Source organism: Brachyhypopomus gauderio, unplaced genomic scaffold (assembly GCF_052324685.1).
Source record: "Brachyhypopomus gauderio isolate BG-103 unplaced genomic scaffold, BGAUD_0.2 sc77, whole genome shotgun sequence".
Lineage (NCBI taxonomy): Eukaryota > Metazoa > Chordata > Actinopteri > Gymnotiformes > Hypopomidae > Brachyhypopomus > Brachyhypopomus gauderio.
In genome coordinates, this window is record NW_027506898.1 from 1,353,776 (window position 1) to 1,373,066 (window position 19,291).

Consider the following 19,291-nt stretch of genomic DNA (forward strand, 5'->3'; position numbering starts at 1 on the left):
TTTCTGTTTACAGTAGTCTTCAACAATGAAAGCTGGTACAATCCCAGATAAAGAGCATGTAGCAGAAAGGTTCCACCGAGAGTCGAACTCGGATCACTGGATTCAAAGTCCAGAGTGCTGACCATTACACCATGGAACCCACAGCAAAAGTTGTTTCTAGCAAATGAGTTGCTGGATTCAGAGTCCAGAATGCTAACACCATGGAAACAGCAAATAGGTTTCCAACTTCTCTGCCGTTGATTTCAGAGTCTGTTGTGCTTACTACTGCATCACGCAACCAAAGAAATTAGCTTTTGTGAATACTGTTTTGCTGAACACAGCAAAACATCCTGTCCTGAGACCCTAGCATATTTGGATTTAAATGACTTCACCAATTCTAGGATAATCAGAAAGCTGTTTGCCACAAGAACAAGCATGTAAAAATTCTGAAAACAATTCATGAAATATGCTGGAATTATATAGACCGCAAGCATGTGATAGAGCTTGCATGGAGAAAAGACCTGCAAGCTGGAATCAACACTAATGAATCAAAAGGTTCCACTGAGAGTTGAACTCAGATTGCTGGATTCAGAGTCCAGAGTGCTAACCATTACACCATGGAACCTAAAAGATAAGTTCTGATTCTTCTGTTTTGCTGGGTTCACAGACCAAGTTAAGCTCAAAGTGACTTGTCTTGAGAGGATGCAAGTTGCAACAACTACAGACAAGGACTTCCAGCAACAAGATATTTAGTTGAGGTATTCGATTTGGTCAACTGAAAGACACTTTCTGTTTACAGTAGTCTTCAACAATGAAAGCTGGTACAATCCCAGATAAAGAGCATGTAGCAGAAAGGTTCCACCGAGAGTCGAACTCGGATTGCTGGATTCAGAGTCCAGAGTGCTAACCATTACACCATGGAACCTACATGAGACACTTCTGAGTCTTGTTTTGCTGGGTTCACAGACCAAGTTAAGCTCAAAGTGACTTGTCATGGGAGAATGCAGGTTGCAACAACTACAGACAAGGACTTCCAGCAACAAGATAAGTAGTTGAGGTATTTGATTTGGTCAACTGAAAGACACTTTCTGTTTACAGTAGTCTTCAACAATGAAAGCTGGTACAATCCCAGATAAAGAGCATGTAGCAGAAAGGTTCCACCGAGAGTCGAACTCGGATCACTGGATTCAAAGTCCAGAGTGCTGACCATTACACCATGGAACCCACAGCAAAAGTTGTTTCTAGCAAATGAGTTGCTGAATTCAGAGTTCAGAATGCTAACACCATGGAACCAACAAATAGGTTTCCAACTTCTCTGCCGTTGATTTCAGAGTCTGTTGTGCTTACTACTGCATCACGCAACCAAAGAAATTAGCTTTTGTGAATACTGTTTTGCTGAACACATAGCAAAACATCCTGTCCTGAGACCCTAGCATATTTGGATTTAAATGACTTCACCAATTCTAGGATAATCAGAAAGCTGTTTGCCACAAGAACAAGCATGTAAAAATTCTGAAAACAATTCATGAAATATGCTGGAATTATATAGACCGCAAGCATGTGATAGAGCTTGCATGGAGAAAAGACCTGCAAGCTGGAATCAACACTAATGAATCAAAAGGTTCCACTGAGAGTTGAACTCAGATTGCTGGATTCAGAGTCCAGAGTGCTAACCATTACACCATGGAACCTAAAAGATAAGTTCTGATTCTTCTGTTTTGCTGGGTTCACAGACCAAGTTAAGCTCAAAGTGACTTGTCTTGAGAGGATGCAAGTTGCAACAACTACAGACAAGGACTTCCAGCAACAAGATATTTAGTTGAGGTATTCGATTTGGTCAACTGAAAGACACTTTCTGTTTACAGTAGTCTTCAACAATGAAAGCTGGTACAATCCCAGATAAAGAGCATGTAGCAGAAAGGTTCCACCGAGAGTCGAACTCGGATTGCTGGATTCAGAGTCCAGAGTGCTAACCATTACACCATGGAACCTACATGAGACACTTCTGAGTCTTGTTTTGCTGGGTTCACAGACCAAGTTAAGCTCAAAGTGACTTGTCATGGGAGAATGCATGTTGCAACAACTACAGACAAGGACTTCCAGCAACAAGATAATTAGTTGAGGTATTTGATTTGGTCAACTGAAAGACACTTTCTGTTTACACTAGTCTTCAACAACGAAAGCTGGTACAACCCCAGATAAAGAGCATGTAGCAGAAAGGTTCCACCGAGAGTTGAACTCGGATTGCTGGATTCAGAGTCCAGAGTGCTAACCATTACACCATGGAACCTACATTAGACATTTCTGAGTCTTGTTTTGCTGGGTTCACAGACCAAGTTAAGCTCAAAGTGACTTGTCATGGGAGAATGCAGGTTGCAACAACTACAGACAAGGACTTCCAGCAACAAGATAATTAGTAGAGGTATTTGATTTGGTCAACTGAAAGACACTTTCTGTTTACAGTAGTCTTCAACAATGAAAGCTGGTACAATCCCAGATAAAGAGCATGTAGCAGAAAGGTTCCACCGAGAGTCGAACTCGGATTGCTGGATTCAGAGTCCAGAGTGCTAACCATTACACCATGGAACCTACATGAGACACTTCTGAGTCTTGTTTTGCTGGGTTCACAGACCAAGTTAAGCTCGAAGTGCCTTGTCATGGGAGAATGCAGGTTGCAACAACTACAGACAAGGACTTCCAGCAACAAGATAATTAGTAGAGGTATTTGATTTGGTCAACTGAAAGACACTTTCTGTTTACAGTAGTCTTCAACAATGAAAGCTGGTACAATCCCAGATAAAGAGCATGTAGCAGAAAGGTTCCACCGAGAGTCGAACTCGGATTGCTGGATTCAGAGTCCAGAGTGCTAACCATTACACCATGGAATCTACATGAGACACTTCTGAGTCTTGTTTTGCTGGGTTCACAGACCAAGTTAAGCTCAAAGTGACTTGTCATGGGAGAATGCAGGTTGCAACAACTACAGACAAGGACTTCCAGCAACAAGATAATTAGTAGAGGTATTTGATTTGGTCAACTGAAAGACACTTTCTGTTTACAGTAGTCTTCAACAATGAAAGCTGGTACAATCCCAGATAAAGAGCATGTAGCAGAAAGGTTCCACCGAGAGTCGAACTCGGATCACTGGATTCAAAGTCCAGAGTGCTGACCATTACACCATGGAACCCACAGCAAAAGTTGTTTCTAGCAAATGAGTTGCTGGATTCAGAGTTCAGAATGCTAACACCATGGAACCAACAAATAGGTTTCCAACTTCTCTGCCGTTGATTTCAGAGTCTGTTGTGCTTACTACTGCATCACGCAACCAAAGAAATTAGCTTTTGTGAATACTGTTTTGCTGAACACATAGCAAAACATCCTGTCCTGAGACCCTAGCATATTTGGATTTAAATGACTTCACCAATTCTAGGATAATCAGAAAGCTGTTTGCCACAAGAACAAGCATGTAAAAATTCTGAAAACAATTCATGAAATATGCTGGAATTATATAGACCGCAAGCATGTGATAGAGCTTGCATGGAGAAAAGACCTGCAAGCTGGAATCAACACTAATGAATCAAAAGGTTCCACTGAGAGTTGAACTCAGATTGCTGGATTCAGAGTCCAGAGTGCTAACCATTACACCATGGAACCTAAAAGATAAGTTCTGATTCTTCTGTTTTGCTGGGTTCACAGACCAAGTTAAGCTCAAAGTGACTTGTCTTGAGAGGATGCAAGTTGCAACAACTACAGACAAGGACTTCCAGCAACAAGATATTTAGTTGAGGTATTCGATTTGGTCAACTGAAAGACACTTTCTGTTTACAGTAGTCTTCAACAATGAAAGCTGGTACAATCCCAGATAAAGAGCATGTAGCAGAAAGGTTCCACCGAGAGTCGAACTCGGATTGCTGGATTCAGAGTCCAGAGTGCTAACCATTACACCATGGAACCTACATGAGACACTTCTGAGTCTTGTTTTGCTGGGTTCACAGACCAAGTTAAGCTCAAAGTGACTTGTCATGGGAGAATGCATGTTGCAACAACTACAGACAAGGACTTCCAGCAACAAGATAATTAGTTGAGGTATTTGATTTGGTCAACTGAAAGACACTTTCTGTTTACACTAGTCTTCAACAACGAAAGCTGGTACAACCCCAGATAAAGAGCATGTAGCAGAAAGGTTCCACCGAGAGTTGAACTCGGATTGCTGGATTCAGAGTCCAGAGTGCTAACCATTACACCATGGAACCTACATTAGACATTTCTGAGTCTTGTTTTGCTGGGTTCACAGACCAAGTTAAGCTCAAAGTGACTTGTCATGGGAGAATGCAGGTTGCAACAACTACAGACAAGGACTTCCAGCAACAAGATAATTAGTAGAGGTATTTGATTTGGTCAACTGAAAGACACTTTCTGTTTACAGTAGTCTTCAACAATGAAAGCTGGTACAATCCCAGATAAAGAGCATGTAGCAGAAAGGTTCCACCGAGAGTCGAACTCGGATTGCTGGATTCAGAGTCCAGAGTGCTAACCATTACACCATGGAACCTACATGAGACACTTCTGAGTCTTGTTTTGCTGGGTTCACAGACCAAGTTAAGCTCAAAGTGACTTGTCATGGGAGAATGCATGTTGCAACAACTACAGACAAGGACTTCCAGCAACAAGATAATTAGTTGAGGTATTTGATTTGGTCAACTGAAAGACACTTTCTGTTTACACTAGTCTTCAACAACGAAAGCTGGTACAACCCCAGATAAAGAGCATGTAGCAGAAAGGTTCCACCGAGAGTCGAACTCGGATTGCTGGATTCAGAGTCCAGAGTGCTAACCATTACACCATGGAACCTACATTAGACATTTCTGAGTCTTGTTTTGCTGGGTTCACAGACCAAGTTAAGCTCAAAGTGACTTGTCATGGGAGAATGCAGGTTGCAACAACTACAGACAAGGACTTCCAGCAACAAGATAATTAGTAGAGGTATTTGATTTGGTCAACTGAAAGACACTTTCTGTTTACAGTAGTCTTCAACAATGAAAGCTGGTACAATCCCAGATAAAGAGCATGTAGCAGAAAGGTTCCACCGAGAGTCGAACTCGGATTGCTGGATTCAGAGTCCTGAGTGCTAACCATTACACCATGGAACCTACATGAGACACTTCTGAGTCTTGTTTTGCTGGGTTCACAGACCAAGTTAAGCTCGAAGTGCCTTGTCATGGGAGAATGCAGGTTGCAACAACTACAGACAAGGACTTCCAGCAACAAGATAATTAGTAGAGGTATTTGATTTGGTCAACTGAAAGACACTTTCTGTTTACAGTAGTCTTCAACAATGAAAGCTGGTACAATCCCAGATAAAGAGCATGTAGCAGAAAGGTTCCACCGAGAGTCGAACTCGGATTGCTGGATTCAGAGTCCTGAGTGCTAACCATTACACCATGGAACCTACATGAGACACTTCTGAGTCTTGTTTTGCTGGGTTCACAGACCAAGTTAAGCTCGAAGTGCCTTGTCATGGGAGAATGCAGGTTGCAACAACTACAGACAAGGACTTCCAGCAACAAGATAATTAGTAGAGGTATTTGATTTGGTCAACTGAAAGACACTTTCTGTTTACAGTAGTCTTCAACAATGAAAGCTGGTACAATCCCAGATAAAGAGCATGTAGCAGAAAGGTTCCACCGAGAGTCGAACTCGGATTGCTGGATTCAGAGTCCAGAGTGCTAACCATTACACCATGGAACCTACATGAGACACTTCTGAGTCTTGTTTTGCTGGGTTCACAGACCAAGTTAAGCTCAAAGTGACTTGTCATGGGAGAATGCAGGTTGCAACAACTACAGACAAGGACTTCCAGCAACAAGTTAAGTAGTTGAGGTATTTGATTTGGTCAACTGAAAGACACTTTCTGTTTACAGTAGTCTTCAACAATGAAAGCTGGTACAATCCCAGATAAAGAGCATGTAGCAGAAAGGTTCCACCGAGAGTCGAACTCGGATCACTGGATTCAAAGTCCAGAGTGCTGACCATTACACCATGGAACCCACAGCAAAAGTTGTTTCTAGCAAATGAGTTGCTGGATTCAGAGTCCAGAATGCTAACACCATGGAAACAGCAAATAGGTTTCCAACTTCTCTGCCGTTGATTTCAGAGTCTGTTGTGCTTACTACTGCATCACGCAACCAAAGAAATTAGCTTTTGTGAATACTGTTTTGCTGAACACATAGCAAAACATCCTGTCCTGAGACCCTAGCATATTTGGATTTAAATGACTTCACCAATTCTAGGATAATCAGAAAGCTGTTTGCCACAAGAATAAGCATGTAAAAATTCTGAAAACAATTCATGAAATATGCTGGAATTATATAGACCGCAAGCATGTGATAGAGCTTGCATGGAGAAAAGACCTGCAAGCTGGAATCAACACTAATGAATCAAAAGGTTCCACTGAGAGTTGAACTCAGATTGCTGGATTCAGAGTCCAGAGTGCTAACCATTACACCATGGAACCTAAAAGATAAGTTCTGATTCTTCTGTTTTGCTGGGTTCACAGACCAAGTTAAGCTCGAAGTGCCTTGTCATGGGAGAATGCAGGTTGCAACAACTACAGACAAGGACTTCCAGCAACAAGATAATTAGTAGAGGTATTTGATTTGGTCAACTGAAAGACACTTTCTGTTTACAGTAGTCTTCAACAATGAAAGCTGGTACAATCCCAGATAAAGAGCATGTAGCAGAAAGGTTCCACCGAGAGTCGAACTCGGATTGCTGGATTCAGAGTCCAGAGTGCTAACCATTACACCATGGAACCTACATGAGACACTTCTGAGTCTTGTTTTGCTGGGTTCACAGACCAAGTTAAGCTCAAAGTGACTTGTCATGGGAGAATGCAGGTTGCAACAACTACAGACAAGGACTTCCAGCAACAAGATAATTAGTAGAGGTATTTGATTTGGTCAACTGAAAGACACTTTCTGTTTACAGTAGTCTTCAACAATGAAAGCTGGTACAATCCCAGATAAAGAGCATGTAGCAGAAAGGTTCCACCGAGAGTCGAACTCGGATCACTGGATTCAAAGTCCAGAGTGCTGACCATTACACCATGGAACCCACAGCAAAAGTTGTTTCTAGCAAATGTGTTGCTGGATTCAGAGTTCAGAATGCTAACACCATGGAACCAACAAATAGGTTTCCAACTTCTCTGCCGTTGATTTCAGAGTCTGTTGTGCTTACTACTGCATCACGCAACCAAAGAAATTAGCTTTTGTGAATACTGTTTTGCTGAACACATAGCAAAACATCCTGTCCTGAGACCCTAGCATATTTGGATTTAAATGACTTCACCAATTCTAGGATAATCAGAAAGCTGTTTGCCACAAGAACAAGCATGTAAAAATTCTGAAAACAATTCATGAAATATGCTGGAATTATATAGACCGCAAGCATGTGATAGAGCTTGCATGGAGAAAAGACCTGCAAGCTGGAATCAACACTAATGAATCAAAAGGTTTCACTGAGAGTTGAACTCAGATTGCTGGATTCAGAGTCCAGAGTGCTAACCATTACACCATGGAACCTAAAAGATAAGTTCTGATTCTTCTGTTTTGCTGGGTTCACAGACCAAGTTAAGCTCAAAGTGACTTGTCTTGAGAGGATGCAAGTTGCAACTACAGACAAGGACTTCCAGCAACAAGATATTTAGTTGAGGTATTCGATTTGGTCAACTGAAAGACACTTTCTGTTTACAGTAGTCTTCAACAATGAAAGCTGGTACAATCCCAGATAAAGAGCTTGTAGCAGAAAGGTTCCACCGAGAGTCGAACTCGGATTGCTGGATTCAGAGTCCAGAGTGCTAACCATTACACCACGGAACCTACATGAGACACTTCTGAGTCTTGTTTTGCTGGGTTCACAGACCAAGTTAAGCTCAAAGTGACTTGTCATGGGAGAATGCATGTTGCAACAACTACAGACAAGGACTTCCAGCAACAAGATAATTAGTTGAGGTATTTGATTTGGTCAACTGAAAGACACTTTCTGTTTACAGTAGTCTTCAACAATGAAAGCTGGTACAATCCCAGATAAAGAGCATGTAGCAGAAAGGTTCCACCGAGAGTCGAACTCGGATCACTGGATTCAAAGTCCAGAGTGCTGACCATTACACCATGGAACCCACAGCAAAAGTTGTTTCTAGCAAATGAGTTGCTGGATTCAGAGTCCAGAATGCTAACACCATGGAAACAGCAAATAGGTTTCCAACTTCTCTGCCGTTGATTTCAGAGTCTGTTGTGCTTACTACTGCATCACGCAACCAAAGAAATTAGCTTTTGTGAATACTGTTTTGCTGAACACATAGCAAAACATCCTGTCCTGAGACCCTAGCATATTTGGATTTAAATGACTTCACCAATTCTAGGATAATCAGAAAGCTGTTTGCCACAAGAATAAGCATGTAAAAATTCTGAAAACAATTCATGAAATATGCTGGAATTATATAGACCGCAAGCATGTGATAGAGCTTGCATGGAGAAAAGACCTGCAAGCTGGAATCAACACTAATGAATCAAAAGGTTCCACTGAGAGTTGAACTCAGATTGCTGGATTCAGAGTCCAGAGTGCTAACCATTACACCATGGAACCTAAAAGATAAGTTCTGATTCTTCTGTTTTGCTGGGTTCACAGACCAAGTTAAGCTCAAAGTGACTTGTCTTGAGAGGATGCAAGTTGCAACAACTACAGACAAGGACTTCCAGCAACAAGATATTTAGTTGAGGTATTCGATTTGGTCAACTGAAAGACACTTTCTGTTTACAGTAGTCTTCAACAATGAAAGCTGGTACAATCCCAGATAAAGAGCATGTAGCAGAAAGGTTCCACCGAGAGTCGAACTCGGATTGCTGGATTCAGAGTCCAGAGTGCTAACCATTACACCATGGAACCTACATGAGACACTTCTGAGTCTTGTTTTGCTGGGTTCACAGACCAAGTTAAGCTCAAAGTGACTTGTCATGGGAGAATGCAGGTTGCAACAACTACAGACAAGGACTTCCAGCAACAAGATAATTAGTTGAGGTATTTGATTTGGTCAACTGAAAGACACTTTCTGTTTACAGTAGTCTTCAACAATGAAAGCTGGTACAATCCCAGATAAAGAGCATGTAGCAGAAAGGTTCCACCGAGAGTCGAACTCGGATCACTGGATTCAAAGTCCAGAGTGCTGACCATTACACCATGGAACCCACAGCAAAAGTTGTTTCTAGCAAATGAGTTGCTGGATTCAGAGTCCAGAATGCTAACACCATGGAAACAGCAAATAGGTTTCCAACTTCTCTGCCGTTGATTTCAGAGTCTGTTGTGCTTACTACTGCATCACGCAACCAAAGAAATTAGCTTTTGTGAATACTGTTTTGCTGAACACATAGCAAAACATCCTGTCCTGAGACCCTAGCATATTTGGATTTAAATGACTTCACCAATTCTAGGATAATCAGAAAGCTGTTTGCCACAAGAATAAGCATGTGTAAAAATTCTGAAAACAATTCATGAAATATGCTGGAATTATATAGACCGCAAGCATGTGATAGAGCTTGCATGGAGAAAAGACCTGCAAGCTGGAATCAACACTAATGAATCAAAAGGTTCCACTGAGAGTGGAACTCAGATTGCTGGATTCAGAGTCCAGAGTGCTAACCATTACACCATGGAACCTAAAGGATAAGTTCTGATTCTTCTGTTTTGCTGGGTTCACAGACCAAGTTAAGCTCAAAGTGACTTGTCTTGAGAGGATGCAAGTTGCAACAACTACAGACAAGGACTTCCAGCAACAAGATATTTAGTTGAGGTATTCGATTTGGTCAACTGAAAGACACTTTCTGTTTACAGTAGTCTTCAACAATGAAAGCTGGTACAATCCCAGATAAAGAGCATGTAGCAGAAAGGTTCCACCGAGAGTCGAACTCGGATTGCTGGATTCAGAGTCCAGAGTGCTAACCATTACACCATGGAACCTACATTAGACATTTCTGAGTCTTGTTTTGCTGGGTTTACAGACCAAGTTAAGCTCAAAGTGACTTGTCATGGGAGAATGCAGGTTGCAACAACTACAGACAAGGACTTCCAGCAACAAGATAATTAGTAGAGGTATTTGATTTGGTCAACTGAAAGACACTTTCTGTTTACAGTAGTCTTCAACAATGAAAGCTGGTACAATCCCAGATAAAGAGCATGTAGCAGAAAGGTTCCACCGAGAGTCGAACTCGGATCACTGGATTCAAAGTCCAGAGTGCTGACCATTACACCATGGAACCCACAGCAAAAGTTGTTTCTAGCAAATGAGTTGCTGGATTCAGAGTCCAGAATGCTAACACCATGGAAACAGCAAATAGGTTTCCAACTTCTCTGCCGTTGATTTCAGAGTCTGTTGTGCTTACTACTGCATCACGCAACCAAAGAAATTAGCTTTTGTGAATACTGTTTTGCTGAACACATAGCAAAACATCCTGTCCTGAGACCCTAGCATATTTGGATTTAAATAACTTCACCAATTCTAGGATAATCAGAAAGCTGTTTGCCACAAGAACAAGCATGTAAAAATTCTGAAAACAATTCATGAAATATGCTGGAATTATATAGACCGCAAGCATGTGATAGAGCTTGCATGGAGAAAAGACCTGCAAGCTGGAATCAACACTAATTAATCAAAAGGTTCCACTGAGAGTTGAACTCAGATTGCTGGATTCAGAGTCCAGAGTGCTAACCATTACACCATGGAACCTAAAAGATAAGTTCTGATTCTTCTGTTTTGCTGGGTTCACAGACCAAGTTAAGCTCAAAGTGACTTGTCTTGAGAGGATGCAAGTTGCAACAACTACAGACAAGGACTTCCAGCAACAAGATATTTAGTTGAGGTATTCGATTTGGTCAACTGAAAGACACTTTCTGTTTACAGTAGTCTTCAACAATGAAAGCTGGTACAATCCCAGATAAAGAGCATGTAGCAGAAAGGTTCCACCGAGAGTCGAACTCGGATTGCTGGATTCAGAGTCCAGAGTGCTAACCATTACACCATGGAACCTACATTAGACATTTCTGAGTCTTGTTTTGCTGGGTTTACAGACCAAGTTAAGCTCAAAGTGACTTGTCATGGGAGAATGCAGGTTGCAACAACTACAGACAAGGACTTCCAGCAACAAGATAATTAGTAGAGGTATTTGATTTGGTCAACTGAAAGACACTTTCTGTTTACAGTAGTCTTCAACAATGAAAGCTGGTACAATCCCAGATAAAGAGCATGTAGCAGAAAGGTTCCACCGAGAGTCGAACTCGGATCACTGGATTCAAAGTCCAGAGTGCTGACCATTACACCATGGAACCCACAGCAAAAGTTGTTTCTAGCAAATGAGTTGCTGGATTCAGAGTCCAGAATGCTAACACCATGGAAACAGCAAATAGGTTTCCAACTTCTCTGCCGTTGATTTCAGAGTCTGTTGTGCTTACTACTGCATCACGCAACCAAAGAAATTAGCTTTTGTGAATACTGTTTTGCTGAACACATAGCAAAACATCCTGTCCTGAGACCCTAGCATATTTGGATTTAAATGACTTCACCAATTCTAGGATAATCAGAAAGCTGTTTGCCACAAGAACAAGCATGTAAAAATTCTGAAAACAATTCATGAAATATGCTGGAATTATATAGACCGCAAGCATGTGATAGAGCTTGCATGGAGAAAAGACCTGCAAGCTGGAATCAACACTAATGAATCAAAAGGTTCCACTGAGAGTTGAACTCAGATTGCTGGATTCAGAGTCCAGAGTGCTAACCATTACACCATGGAACCTAAAAGATAAGTTCTGATTCTTCTGTTTTGCTGGGTTCACAGACCAAGTTAAGCTCAAAGTGACTTGTCTTGAGAGGATGCAAGTTGCAACAACTACAGACAAGGACTTCCAGCAACAAGATATTTAGTTGAGGTATTCGATTTGGTCAACTGAAAGACACTTTCTGTTTACAGTAGTCTTCAACAATGAAAGCTGGTACAATCCCAGATAAAGAGCATGTAGCAGAAAGGTTCCACCGAGAGTCGAACTCGGATTGCTGGATTCAGAGTCCAGAGTGCTAACCATTACACCATGGAACCTACATGAGACACTTCTGAGTCTTGTTTTGCTGGGTTCACAGACCAAGTTAAGCTCAAAGTGACTTGTCATGGGAGAATGCATGTTGCAACAACTACAGACAAGGACTTCCAGCAACAAGATAATTAGTTGAGGTATTTGATTTGGTCAACTGAAAGACACTTTCTGTTTACACTAGTCTTCAACAACGAAAGCTGGTACAACCCCAGATAAAGAGCATGTAGCAGAAAGGTTCCACCGAGAGTCGAACTCGGATTGCTGGATTCAGAGTCCAGAGTGCTAACCATTACACCATGGAACCTACATGAGACACTTCTGAGTCTTGTTTTGCTGGGTTCACAGACCAAGTTAAGCTCAAAGTGACTTGTCATGGGAGAATGCAGGTTGCAACAACTACAGACAAGGACTTCCAGCAACAAGATAATTAGTAGAGGTATTTGATTTGGTCAACTGAAAGACACTTTCTGTTTACAGTAGTCTTCAACAATGAAAGCTGGTACAATCCCAGATAAAGAGCATGTAGCAGAAAGGTTCCACCGAGAGTCGAACTCGGATCACTGGATTCAAAGTCCAGAGTGCTGACCATTACACCATGGAACCCACAGCAAAAGTTGTTTCTAGCAAATGAGTTGCTGGATTCAGAGTTCAGAATGCTAACCCCATGGAACCAACAAATAGGTTTCCAACTTCTCTGCCGTTGATTTCAGAGTCTGTTGTGCTTACTACTGCATCACGCAACCAAAGAAATTAGCTTTTGTGAATACTGTTTTGCTGAACACATAGCAAAACATCCTGTCCTGAGACCCTAGCATATTTGGATTTAAATGACTTCACCAATTCTAGGATAATCAGAAAGCTGTTTGCCACAGGAACAAGCATGTAAAAATTCTGAAAACAATTCATGAAATATGCTGGAATTATATAGACCGCAAGCATGTGATAGAGCTTGCATGGAGAAAAGACCTGCAAGCTGGAATCAACACTAATGAATCAAAAGGTTCCACTGAGAGTTGAACTCAGATTGCTGGATTCAGAGTCCAGAGTGCTAACCATTACACCATGGAACCTAAAAGATAAGTTCTGATTCTTCTGTTTTGCTGGGTTCACAGACCAAGTTAAGCTCAAAGTGACTTGTCTTGAGAGGATGCAAGTTGCAACAACTACAGACAAGGACTTCCAGCAACAAGATATTTAGTTGAGGTATTCGATTTGGTCAACTGAAAGACACTTTCTGTTTACAGTAGTCTTCAACAATGAAAGCTGGTACAATCCCAGTTAAAGAGCATGTAGCAGAAAGGTTCCACCGAGAGTCGAACTCGGATTGCTGGATTCAGAGTCCAGAGTGCTAACCATTACACCATGGAACCTACATGAGACACTTCTGAGTCTTGTTTTGCTGGGTTCACAGACCAAGTTAAGCTCAAAGTGACTTGTCATGGGAGAATGCATGTTGCAACAACTACAGACAAGGACTTCCAGCAACAAGATAATTAGTTGAGGTATTTGATTTGGTCAACTGAAAGACACTTTCTGTTTACACTAGTCTTCAACAACGAAAGCTGGTACAACCCCAGATAAAGAGCATGTAGCAGAAAGGTTCCACCGAGAGTTGAACTCGGATTGCTGGATTCAGAGTCCAGAGTGCTAACCATTACACCATGGAACCTACATTAGACATTTCTGAGTCTTGTTTTGCTGGGTTCACAGACCAAGTTAAGCTCAAAGTGACTTGTCATGGGAGAATGCAGGTTGCAACAACTACAGACAAGGACTTCCAGCAACAAGATAATTAGTAGAGGTATTTGATTTGGTCAACTGAAAGACACTTTCTGTTTACAGTAGTCTTCAACAATGAAAGCTGGTACAATCCCAGATAAAGAGCATGTAGCAGAAAGGTTCCACCGAGAGTCGAACTCGGATTGCTGGATTCAGAGTCCAGAGTGCTAACCATTACACCATGGAACCTACATGAGACACTTCTGAGTCTTGTTTTGCTGGGTTCACAGACCAAGTTAAGCTCAAAGTGACTTGTCATGGGAGAATGCATGTTGCAACAACTACAGACAAGGACTTCCAGCAACAAGATAATTAGTAGAGGTATTTGATTTGGTCAACTGAAAGACACTTTCTGTTTACAGTAGTCTTCAACAATGAAAGCTGGTACAATCCCAGATAAAGAGCATGTAGCAGAAAGGTTCCACCGAGAGTCGAACTCGGATTGCTGGATTCAGAGTCCTGAGTGCTAACCATTACACCATGGAACCTACATGAGACACTTCTGAGTCTTGTTTTGCTGGGTTCACAGACCAAGTTAAGCTCAAAGTGACTTGTCATGGGAGAATGCAGGTTGCAACAACTACAGACAAGGACTTCCAGCAACAAGATAATTAGTAGAGGTATTTGATTTGGTCAACTGAAAGACACTTTCTGTTTACAGTAGTCTTCAACAATGAAAGCTGGTACAATCCCAGATAAAGAGCATGTAGCAGAAAGGTTCCACCGAGAGTCGAACTCGGATTGCTGGATTCAGAGTCCAGAGTGCTAACCATTACACCATGGAACCTACATGAGAGACTTCTGAGTCTTGTTTTGCTGGGTTCACAGACCAAGTTAAGCTCAAAGTGACTTGTCATGGGAGAATGCAGGTTGCAACAACTACAGACAAGGACTTCCAGCAACAAGATAATTAGTAGAGGTATTTGATTTGGTCAACTGAAAGACACTTTCTGTTTACAGTAGTCTTCAACAATGAAAGCTGGTACAATCCCAGATAAAGAGCATGTAGCAGAAAGGTTCCACTGAGAGTCGAACTCGGATCACTGGATTCAAAGTCCAGAGTGCTGACCATTACACCATGGAACCCACAGCAAAAGTTGTTTCTAGCAAATGAGTTGCTGGATTCAGAGTTCAGAATGCTAACACCATGGAACCAACAAATAGGTTTCCAACTTCTCTGCCGTTGATTTCAGAGTCTGTTGTGCTTACTACTGCATCACGCAACCAAAGAAATTAGCTTTTGTGAATACTGTTTTGCTGAACACATAGCAAAACATCCTGTCCTGAGACCCTAGCATATTTGGATTTAAATGACTTCACCAATTCTAGGATAATCAGAAAGCTGTTTGCCACAAGAACAAGCATGTAAAAATTCTGAAAACAATTCATGAAATATGCTGGAATTATATAGACCGCAAGCATGTGATAGAGCTTGCATGGAGAAAAGACCTGCAAGCTGGAATCAACACTAATGAATCAAAAGGTTTCACTGAGAGTTGAACTCAGATTGCTGGATTCAGAGTCCAGAGTGCTAACCATTACACCATGGAACCTAAAAGATAAGTTCTGATTCTTCTGTTTTGCTGGGTTCACAGACCAAGTTAAGCTCAAAGTGACTTGTCTTGAGAGGATGCAAGTTGCAACTACAGACAAGGACTTCCAGCAACAAGATATTTAGTTGAGGTATTCGATTTGGTCAACTGAAAGACACTTTTTGTTTACAGTAGTCTTCAACAATGAAAGCTGGTACAATCCCAGATAAAGAGCATGTAGCAGAAAGGTTCCACCGAGAGTCGAACTCGGATTGCTGGATTCAGAGTCCAGAGTGCTAACCATTACACCATGGAACCTACATGAGACACTTCTGAGTCTTGTTTTGCTGGGTTCACAGACCAAGTTAAGCTCAAAGTGACTTGTCATGGGAGAATGCAGGTTGCAACAACTACAGACAAGGACTTCCAGCAACAAGATAATTAGTAGAGGTATTTGATTTGGTCAACTGAAAGACACTTTCTGTTTACAGTAGTCTTCAACAATGAAAGCTGGTACAATCCCAGATAAAGAGCATGTAGCAGAAAGGTTCCACCGAGAGTCGAACTCGGATTGCTGGATTCAGAGTCCAGAGTGCTAACCATTACACCATGGAACCTACATGAGACACTTCTGAGTCTTGTTTTGCTGGGTTCACAGACCAAGTTAAGCTCAAAGTGACTTGTCATGGGAGAATGCAGGTTGCAACAACTACAGACAAGGACTTCCAGCAACAAGATAATTAGTAGAGGTATTTGATTTGGTCAACTGAAAGACACTTTCTGTTTACAGTAGTCTTCAACAATGAAAGCTGGTACAATCCCAGATAAAGAGCATGTAGCAGAAAGGTTCCACCGAGAGTCGAACTCGGATCACTGGATTCAAAGTCCAGAGTGCTGACCATTACACCATGGAACCCACAGCAAAAGTTGTTTCTAGCAAATGAGTTGCTGGATTCAGAGTTCAGAATGCTAACACCATGGAACCAACAAATAGGTTTCCAACTTCTCTGCCGTTGATTTCAGAGTCTGTTGTGCTTACTACTGCATCACGCAACCAAAGAAATTAGCTTTTGTGAATACTGTTTTGCTGAACACATAGCAAAACATCCTGTCCTGAGACCCTAGCATATTTGGATTTAAATGACTTCACCAATTCTAGGATAATCAGAAAGCTGTTTGCCACAAGAACAAGCATGTAAAAATTCTGAAAACAATTCATGAAATATGCTGGAATTATATAGACCGCAAGCATGTGATAGAGCTTGCATGGAGAAAAGACCTGCAAGCTGGAATCAACACTAATGAATCAAAAGGTTCCACTGAGAGTTGAACTCAGATTGCTGGATTCAGAGTCCAGAGTGCTAACCATTACACCATGGAACCTACATGAGACACTTCTGAGTCTTGTTTTGCTGGGTTCACAGACCAAGTTAAGCTCAAAGTGACTTGTCATGGGAGAATGCATGTTGCAACAACTACAGACAAGGACTTCCAGCAACAAGATAATTAGTTGAGGTATTTGATTTGGTCAACTGAAAGACACTTTCTGTTTACACTAGTCTTCAACAACGAAAGCTGGTACAACCCCAGATAAAGAGCATGTAGCAGAAAGGTTCCACCGAGAGTTGAACTCGGATTGCTGGATTCAGAGTCCAGAGTGCTAACCATTACACCATGGAACCTACTTTAGACATTTCTGAGTCTTGTTTTGCTGGGTTCACAGACCAAGTTAAGCTCAAAGTGACTTGTCATGGGAGAATGCAGGTTGCAACAACTACAGACAAGGACTTCCAGCAACAAGATAATTAGTAGAGGTATTTGATTTGGTCAACTGAAAGACACTTTCTGTTTACAGTAGTCTTCAACAATGAAAGCTGGTACAATCCCAGATAAAGAGCATGTAGCAGAAAGGTTCCACCGAGAGTCGAACTCGGATTGCTGGATTCAGAGTCCAGAGTGCTAACCATTACACCATGGAACCTACATGAGACACTTCTGAGTCTTGTTTTGCTGGGTTCACAGACCAAGTTAAGCTCAAAGTGACTTGTCATGGGAGAATGCATGTTGCAACAACTACAGACAAGGACTTCCAGCAACAAGATAATTAGTTGAGGTATTTGATTTGGTCAACTGAAAGACACTTTCTGTTTACACTAGTCTTCAACAACGAAAGCTGGTACAACCCCAGATAAAGAGCATGTAGCAGAAAGGTTCCACCGAGAGTCGAACTCGGATTGCTGGATTCAGAGTCCAGAGTGCTAACCATTACACCATGGAACCTACATTAGACATTTCTGAGTCTTGTTTTGCTGGGTTCACAGACCAAGTTAAGCTCAAAGTGACTTGTCATGGGAGAATGCAGGTTGCAACAACTACAGACAAGGACTTCCAGCAACAAGATAATTAGTAGAGGTATTTGATTTGGTCAACTGAAAGACACTTTCTGTTTACAGTAGTCTTCAACAATGAAAGCTGGTACAATCCCAGATAAAGAGCATGTAGCAGAAAGGTTCCACCGAGAGTCGAACTCGGATTGCTGGATTCAGAGTCCTGAGTGCTAACCATTACACCATGGAACCTACATGAGACACTTCTGAGTCTTGTTTTGCTGGGTTCACAGACCAAGTTAAGCTCGAAGTGCCTTGTCATGGGAGAATGCAGGTTGCAACAACTACAGACAAGGACTTCCAGCAACAAGATAATTAGTAGAGGTATTTGATTTGGTCAACTGAAAGACACTTTCTGTTTACAGTAGTCTTCAACAATGAAAGCTGGTACAATCCCAGATAAAGAGCATGTAGCAGAAAGGTTCCACCGAGAGTCGAACTCAGATTGCTGGATTCAGAGTCCAGAGTGCTAACCATTACACCATGGAACCTACATGAGACACTTCTGAGTCTTGTTTTGCTGGGTTCACAGACCAAGTTAAGCTCAAAGTGACTTGTCATGGGAGAATGCAGGTTGCAACAACTACAGACAAGGACTTCCAGCAACAAGATAATTAGTAGAGGTATTTGATTTGGTCAACTGAAAGACACTTTCTGTTTACAGTAGTCTTCAACAATGAAAGCTGGTACAATCCCAGATAAAGAGCATGTAGCAGAAAGGTTCCACCGAGAGTCGAACTCGGATCACTGGATTCAAAGTCCAGAGTGCTGACCATTACACCATGGAACCCACAGCAAAAGTTGTTTCTAGCAAATGAGTTGCTGGATTCAGAGTTCAGAATGCTAACACCATGGAACCAACAAATAGGTTTCCAACTTCTCTGCCGTTGATTTCAGAGTCTGTTGTGCTTACTACTGCATCACGCAACCAAAGAAATTAGCTTTTGTGAATACTGTTTTGCTGAACACATAGCAAAACATCCTGTCCTGAGACCCTAGCATATTTGGATTTAAATGACTTCACCAATTCTAGGATAATCAGAAAGCTGTTTGCCACAAGAACAAGCATGTAAAAATTCTGAAAACAATTCATGAAATATGCTGGAATTATATAGACCGCAAGCATGTGATAGAGCTTGCATGGAGAAAAGACCTGCAAGCTGGAATCAACACTAATGAATCAAAAGGTTCCACTGAGAGTTGAACTCGGATTGCTGGATTCAGAGTCCAGAGTGCTAACCATTACACCATGGAACCTACATTAGACATTTCTGAGTCTTGTTTTGCTGGGTTCACAGACCAAGTTAAGCTCAAAGTGACTTGTCATGGGAGAATGCAGGTTGCAACAACTACAGACAAGGACTTCCAGCAACAAGATAATTAGTAGAGGTATTTGATTTGGTCAACTGAAAGACACTTTCTGTTTACAGTAGTCTTCAACAATGAAAGCTGGTACAATCCCAGATAAAGAGCATG

General features: G+C 41.6%; 46 non-coding genes across 46 annotated transcripts; all 46 read right to left on the reverse strand.

Moving 5' to 3' along the window:
* Nucleotides 1–67: 67 nt before the first annotated feature.
* Nucleotides 68–139, reverse strand: trnaq-uug (transfer RNA glutamine (anticodon UUG)). Its single transcript has one exon. It is a non-coding gene; the product is annotated as a tRNA-Gln (tRNA).
* Nucleotides 140–532: 393 nt separating this feature from the next.
* Nucleotides 533–604, reverse strand: trnaq-cug (transfer RNA glutamine (anticodon CUG)). Its single transcript has one exon. It is a non-coding gene; the product is annotated as a tRNA-Gln (tRNA).
* Nucleotides 605–832: 228 nt separating this feature from the next.
* On the reverse strand, nt 833–904 carry trnaq-cug (transfer RNA glutamine (anticodon CUG)). Its single transcript has one exon. It is a non-coding gene; the product is annotated as a tRNA-Gln (tRNA).
* Nucleotides 905–1,131: 227 nt separating this feature from the next.
* On the reverse strand, nt 1,132–1,203 carry trnaq-uug (transfer RNA glutamine (anticodon UUG)). The gene has a single exon. It is a non-coding gene; the product is annotated as a tRNA-Gln (tRNA).
* Nucleotides 1,204–1,598: 395 nt separating this feature from the next.
* trnaq-cug (transfer RNA glutamine (anticodon CUG)) lies at nt 1,599–1,670 on the reverse strand. Its single transcript has one exon. It is a non-coding gene; the product is annotated as a tRNA-Gln (tRNA).
* A 228-nt stretch (nt 1,671–1,898) lies between these two features.
* Nucleotides 1,899–1,970, reverse strand: trnaq-cug (transfer RNA glutamine (anticodon CUG)). The gene has a single exon. It is a non-coding gene; the product is annotated as a tRNA-Gln (tRNA).
* Nucleotides 1,971–2,197: 227 nt separating this feature from the next.
* On the reverse strand, nt 2,198–2,269 carry trnaq-cug (transfer RNA glutamine (anticodon CUG)). Its single transcript has one exon. It is a non-coding gene; the product is annotated as a tRNA-Gln (tRNA).
* Nucleotides 2,270–2,496: 227 nt separating this feature from the next.
* Nucleotides 2,497–2,568, reverse strand: trnaq-cug (transfer RNA glutamine (anticodon CUG)). Its single transcript has one exon. It is a non-coding gene; the product is annotated as a tRNA-Gln (tRNA).
* A 526-nt stretch (nt 2,569–3,094) lies between these two features.
* Nucleotides 3,095–3,166, reverse strand: trnaq-uug (transfer RNA glutamine (anticodon UUG)). The gene has a single exon. It is a non-coding gene; the product is annotated as a tRNA-Gln (tRNA).
* A 395-nt stretch (nt 3,167–3,561) lies between these two features.
* On the reverse strand, nt 3,562–3,633 carry trnaq-cug (transfer RNA glutamine (anticodon CUG)). Its single transcript has one exon. It is a non-coding gene; the product is annotated as a tRNA-Gln (tRNA).
* A 228-nt stretch (nt 3,634–3,861) lies between these two features.
* On the reverse strand, nt 3,862–3,933 carry trnaq-cug (transfer RNA glutamine (anticodon CUG)). Its single transcript has one exon. It is a non-coding gene; the product is annotated as a tRNA-Gln (tRNA).
* A 227-nt stretch (nt 3,934–4,160) lies between these two features.
* trnaq-cug (transfer RNA glutamine (anticodon CUG)) lies at nt 4,161–4,232 on the reverse strand. The gene has a single exon. It is a non-coding gene; the product is annotated as a tRNA-Gln (tRNA).
* Nucleotides 4,233–4,459: 227 nt separating this feature from the next.
* On the reverse strand, nt 4,460–4,531 carry trnaq-cug (transfer RNA glutamine (anticodon CUG)). Its single transcript has one exon. It is a non-coding gene; the product is annotated as a tRNA-Gln (tRNA).
* A 227-nt stretch (nt 4,532–4,758) lies between these two features.
* trnaq-cug (transfer RNA glutamine (anticodon CUG)) lies at nt 4,759–4,830 on the reverse strand. The gene has a single exon. It is a non-coding gene; the product is annotated as a tRNA-Gln (tRNA).
* Nucleotides 4,831–5,655: 825 nt separating this feature from the next.
* On the reverse strand, nt 5,656–5,727 carry trnaq-cug (transfer RNA glutamine (anticodon CUG)). The gene has a single exon. It is a non-coding gene; the product is annotated as a tRNA-Gln (tRNA).
* Nucleotides 5,728–5,954: 227 nt separating this feature from the next.
* trnaq-uug (transfer RNA glutamine (anticodon UUG)) lies at nt 5,955–6,026 on the reverse strand. Its single transcript has one exon. It is a non-coding gene; the product is annotated as a tRNA-Gln (tRNA).
* Nucleotides 6,027–6,421: 395 nt separating this feature from the next.
* On the reverse strand, nt 6,422–6,493 carry trnaq-cug (transfer RNA glutamine (anticodon CUG)). The gene has a single exon. It is a non-coding gene; the product is annotated as a tRNA-Gln (tRNA).
* Nucleotides 6,494–6,721: 228 nt separating this feature from the next.
* On the reverse strand, nt 6,722–6,793 carry trnaq-cug (transfer RNA glutamine (anticodon CUG)). Its single transcript has one exon. It is a non-coding gene; the product is annotated as a tRNA-Gln (tRNA).
* Nucleotides 6,794–7,020: 227 nt separating this feature from the next.
* Nucleotides 7,021–7,092, reverse strand: trnaq-uug (transfer RNA glutamine (anticodon UUG)). The gene has a single exon. It is a non-coding gene; the product is annotated as a tRNA-Gln (tRNA).
* Nucleotides 7,093–8,083: 991 nt separating this feature from the next.
* On the reverse strand, nt 8,084–8,155 carry trnaq-uug (transfer RNA glutamine (anticodon UUG)). Its single transcript has one exon. It is a non-coding gene; the product is annotated as a tRNA-Gln (tRNA).
* A 395-nt stretch (nt 8,156–8,550) lies between these two features.
* On the reverse strand, nt 8,551–8,622 carry trnaq-cug (transfer RNA glutamine (anticodon CUG)). The gene has a single exon. It is a non-coding gene; the product is annotated as a tRNA-Gln (tRNA).
* Nucleotides 8,623–8,850: 228 nt separating this feature from the next.
* On the reverse strand, nt 8,851–8,922 carry trnaq-cug (transfer RNA glutamine (anticodon CUG)). Its single transcript has one exon. It is a non-coding gene; the product is annotated as a tRNA-Gln (tRNA).
* Nucleotides 8,923–9,149: 227 nt separating this feature from the next.
* On the reverse strand, nt 9,150–9,221 carry trnaq-uug (transfer RNA glutamine (anticodon UUG)). Its single transcript has one exon. It is a non-coding gene; the product is annotated as a tRNA-Gln (tRNA).
* A 697-nt stretch (nt 9,222–9,918) lies between these two features.
* trnaq-cug (transfer RNA glutamine (anticodon CUG)) lies at nt 9,919–9,990 on the reverse strand. Its single transcript has one exon. It is a non-coding gene; the product is annotated as a tRNA-Gln (tRNA).
* A 227-nt stretch (nt 9,991–10,217) lies between these two features.
* trnaq-uug (transfer RNA glutamine (anticodon UUG)) lies at nt 10,218–10,289 on the reverse strand. Its single transcript has one exon. It is a non-coding gene; the product is annotated as a tRNA-Gln (tRNA).
* Nucleotides 10,290–10,684: 395 nt separating this feature from the next.
* On the reverse strand, nt 10,685–10,756 carry trnaq-cug (transfer RNA glutamine (anticodon CUG)). The gene has a single exon. It is a non-coding gene; the product is annotated as a tRNA-Gln (tRNA).
* Nucleotides 10,757–10,984: 228 nt separating this feature from the next.
* trnaq-cug (transfer RNA glutamine (anticodon CUG)) lies at nt 10,985–11,056 on the reverse strand. Its single transcript has one exon. It is a non-coding gene; the product is annotated as a tRNA-Gln (tRNA).
* Nucleotides 11,057–11,283: 227 nt separating this feature from the next.
* Nucleotides 11,284–11,355, reverse strand: trnaq-uug (transfer RNA glutamine (anticodon UUG)). The gene has a single exon. It is a non-coding gene; the product is annotated as a tRNA-Gln (tRNA).
* Nucleotides 11,356–11,750: 395 nt separating this feature from the next.
* Nucleotides 11,751–11,822, reverse strand: trnaq-cug (transfer RNA glutamine (anticodon CUG)). Its single transcript has one exon. It is a non-coding gene; the product is annotated as a tRNA-Gln (tRNA).
* Nucleotides 11,823–12,050: 228 nt separating this feature from the next.
* Nucleotides 12,051–12,122, reverse strand: trnaq-cug (transfer RNA glutamine (anticodon CUG)). Its single transcript has one exon. It is a non-coding gene; the product is annotated as a tRNA-Gln (tRNA).
* Nucleotides 12,123–12,349: 227 nt separating this feature from the next.
* trnaq-cug (transfer RNA glutamine (anticodon CUG)) lies at nt 12,350–12,421 on the reverse strand. The gene has a single exon. It is a non-coding gene; the product is annotated as a tRNA-Gln (tRNA).
* A 227-nt stretch (nt 12,422–12,648) lies between these two features.
* trnaq-uug (transfer RNA glutamine (anticodon UUG)) lies at nt 12,649–12,720 on the reverse strand. The gene has a single exon. It is a non-coding gene; the product is annotated as a tRNA-Gln (tRNA).
* A 395-nt stretch (nt 12,721–13,115) lies between these two features.
* Nucleotides 13,116–13,187, reverse strand: trnaq-cug (transfer RNA glutamine (anticodon CUG)). The gene has a single exon. It is a non-coding gene; the product is annotated as a tRNA-Gln (tRNA).
* A 228-nt stretch (nt 13,188–13,415) lies between these two features.
* Nucleotides 13,416–13,487, reverse strand: trnaq-cug (transfer RNA glutamine (anticodon CUG)). The gene has a single exon. It is a non-coding gene; the product is annotated as a tRNA-Gln (tRNA).
* A 227-nt stretch (nt 13,488–13,714) lies between these two features.
* On the reverse strand, nt 13,715–13,786 carry trnaq-cug (transfer RNA glutamine (anticodon CUG)). Its single transcript has one exon. It is a non-coding gene; the product is annotated as a tRNA-Gln (tRNA).
* A 227-nt stretch (nt 13,787–14,013) lies between these two features.
* Nucleotides 14,014–14,085, reverse strand: trnaq-cug (transfer RNA glutamine (anticodon CUG)). The gene has a single exon. It is a non-coding gene; the product is annotated as a tRNA-Gln (tRNA).
* Nucleotides 14,086–14,611: 526 nt separating this feature from the next.
* trnaq-cug (transfer RNA glutamine (anticodon CUG)) lies at nt 14,612–14,683 on the reverse strand. The gene has a single exon. It is a non-coding gene; the product is annotated as a tRNA-Gln (tRNA).
* A 227-nt stretch (nt 14,684–14,910) lies between these two features.
* Nucleotides 14,911–14,982, reverse strand: trnaq-uug (transfer RNA glutamine (anticodon UUG)). The gene has a single exon. It is a non-coding gene; the product is annotated as a tRNA-Gln (tRNA).
* Nucleotides 14,983–15,674: 692 nt separating this feature from the next.
* Nucleotides 15,675–15,746, reverse strand: trnaq-cug (transfer RNA glutamine (anticodon CUG)). The gene has a single exon. It is a non-coding gene; the product is annotated as a tRNA-Gln (tRNA).
* A 227-nt stretch (nt 15,747–15,973) lies between these two features.
* Nucleotides 15,974–16,045, reverse strand: trnaq-cug (transfer RNA glutamine (anticodon CUG)). Its single transcript has one exon. It is a non-coding gene; the product is annotated as a tRNA-Gln (tRNA).
* A 227-nt stretch (nt 16,046–16,272) lies between these two features.
* On the reverse strand, nt 16,273–16,344 carry trnaq-uug (transfer RNA glutamine (anticodon UUG)). Its single transcript has one exon. It is a non-coding gene; the product is annotated as a tRNA-Gln (tRNA).
* Nucleotides 16,345–16,739: 395 nt separating this feature from the next.
* trnaq-cug (transfer RNA glutamine (anticodon CUG)) lies at nt 16,740–16,811 on the reverse strand. The gene has a single exon. It is a non-coding gene; the product is annotated as a tRNA-Gln (tRNA).
* A 227-nt stretch (nt 16,812–17,038) lies between these two features.
* trnaq-cug (transfer RNA glutamine (anticodon CUG)) lies at nt 17,039–17,110 on the reverse strand. Its single transcript has one exon. It is a non-coding gene; the product is annotated as a tRNA-Gln (tRNA).
* A 227-nt stretch (nt 17,111–17,337) lies between these two features.
* On the reverse strand, nt 17,338–17,409 carry trnaq-cug (transfer RNA glutamine (anticodon CUG)). The gene has a single exon. It is a non-coding gene; the product is annotated as a tRNA-Gln (tRNA).
* Nucleotides 17,410–17,636: 227 nt separating this feature from the next.
* On the reverse strand, nt 17,637–17,708 carry trnaq-cug (transfer RNA glutamine (anticodon CUG)). Its single transcript has one exon. It is a non-coding gene; the product is annotated as a tRNA-Gln (tRNA).
* An 825-nt stretch (nt 17,709–18,533) lies between these two features.
* Nucleotides 18,534–18,605, reverse strand: trnaq-uug (transfer RNA glutamine (anticodon UUG)). The gene has a single exon. It is a non-coding gene; the product is annotated as a tRNA-Gln (tRNA).
* Between the last annotated feature and the right edge of the window lie 686 nt (nt 18,606–19,291).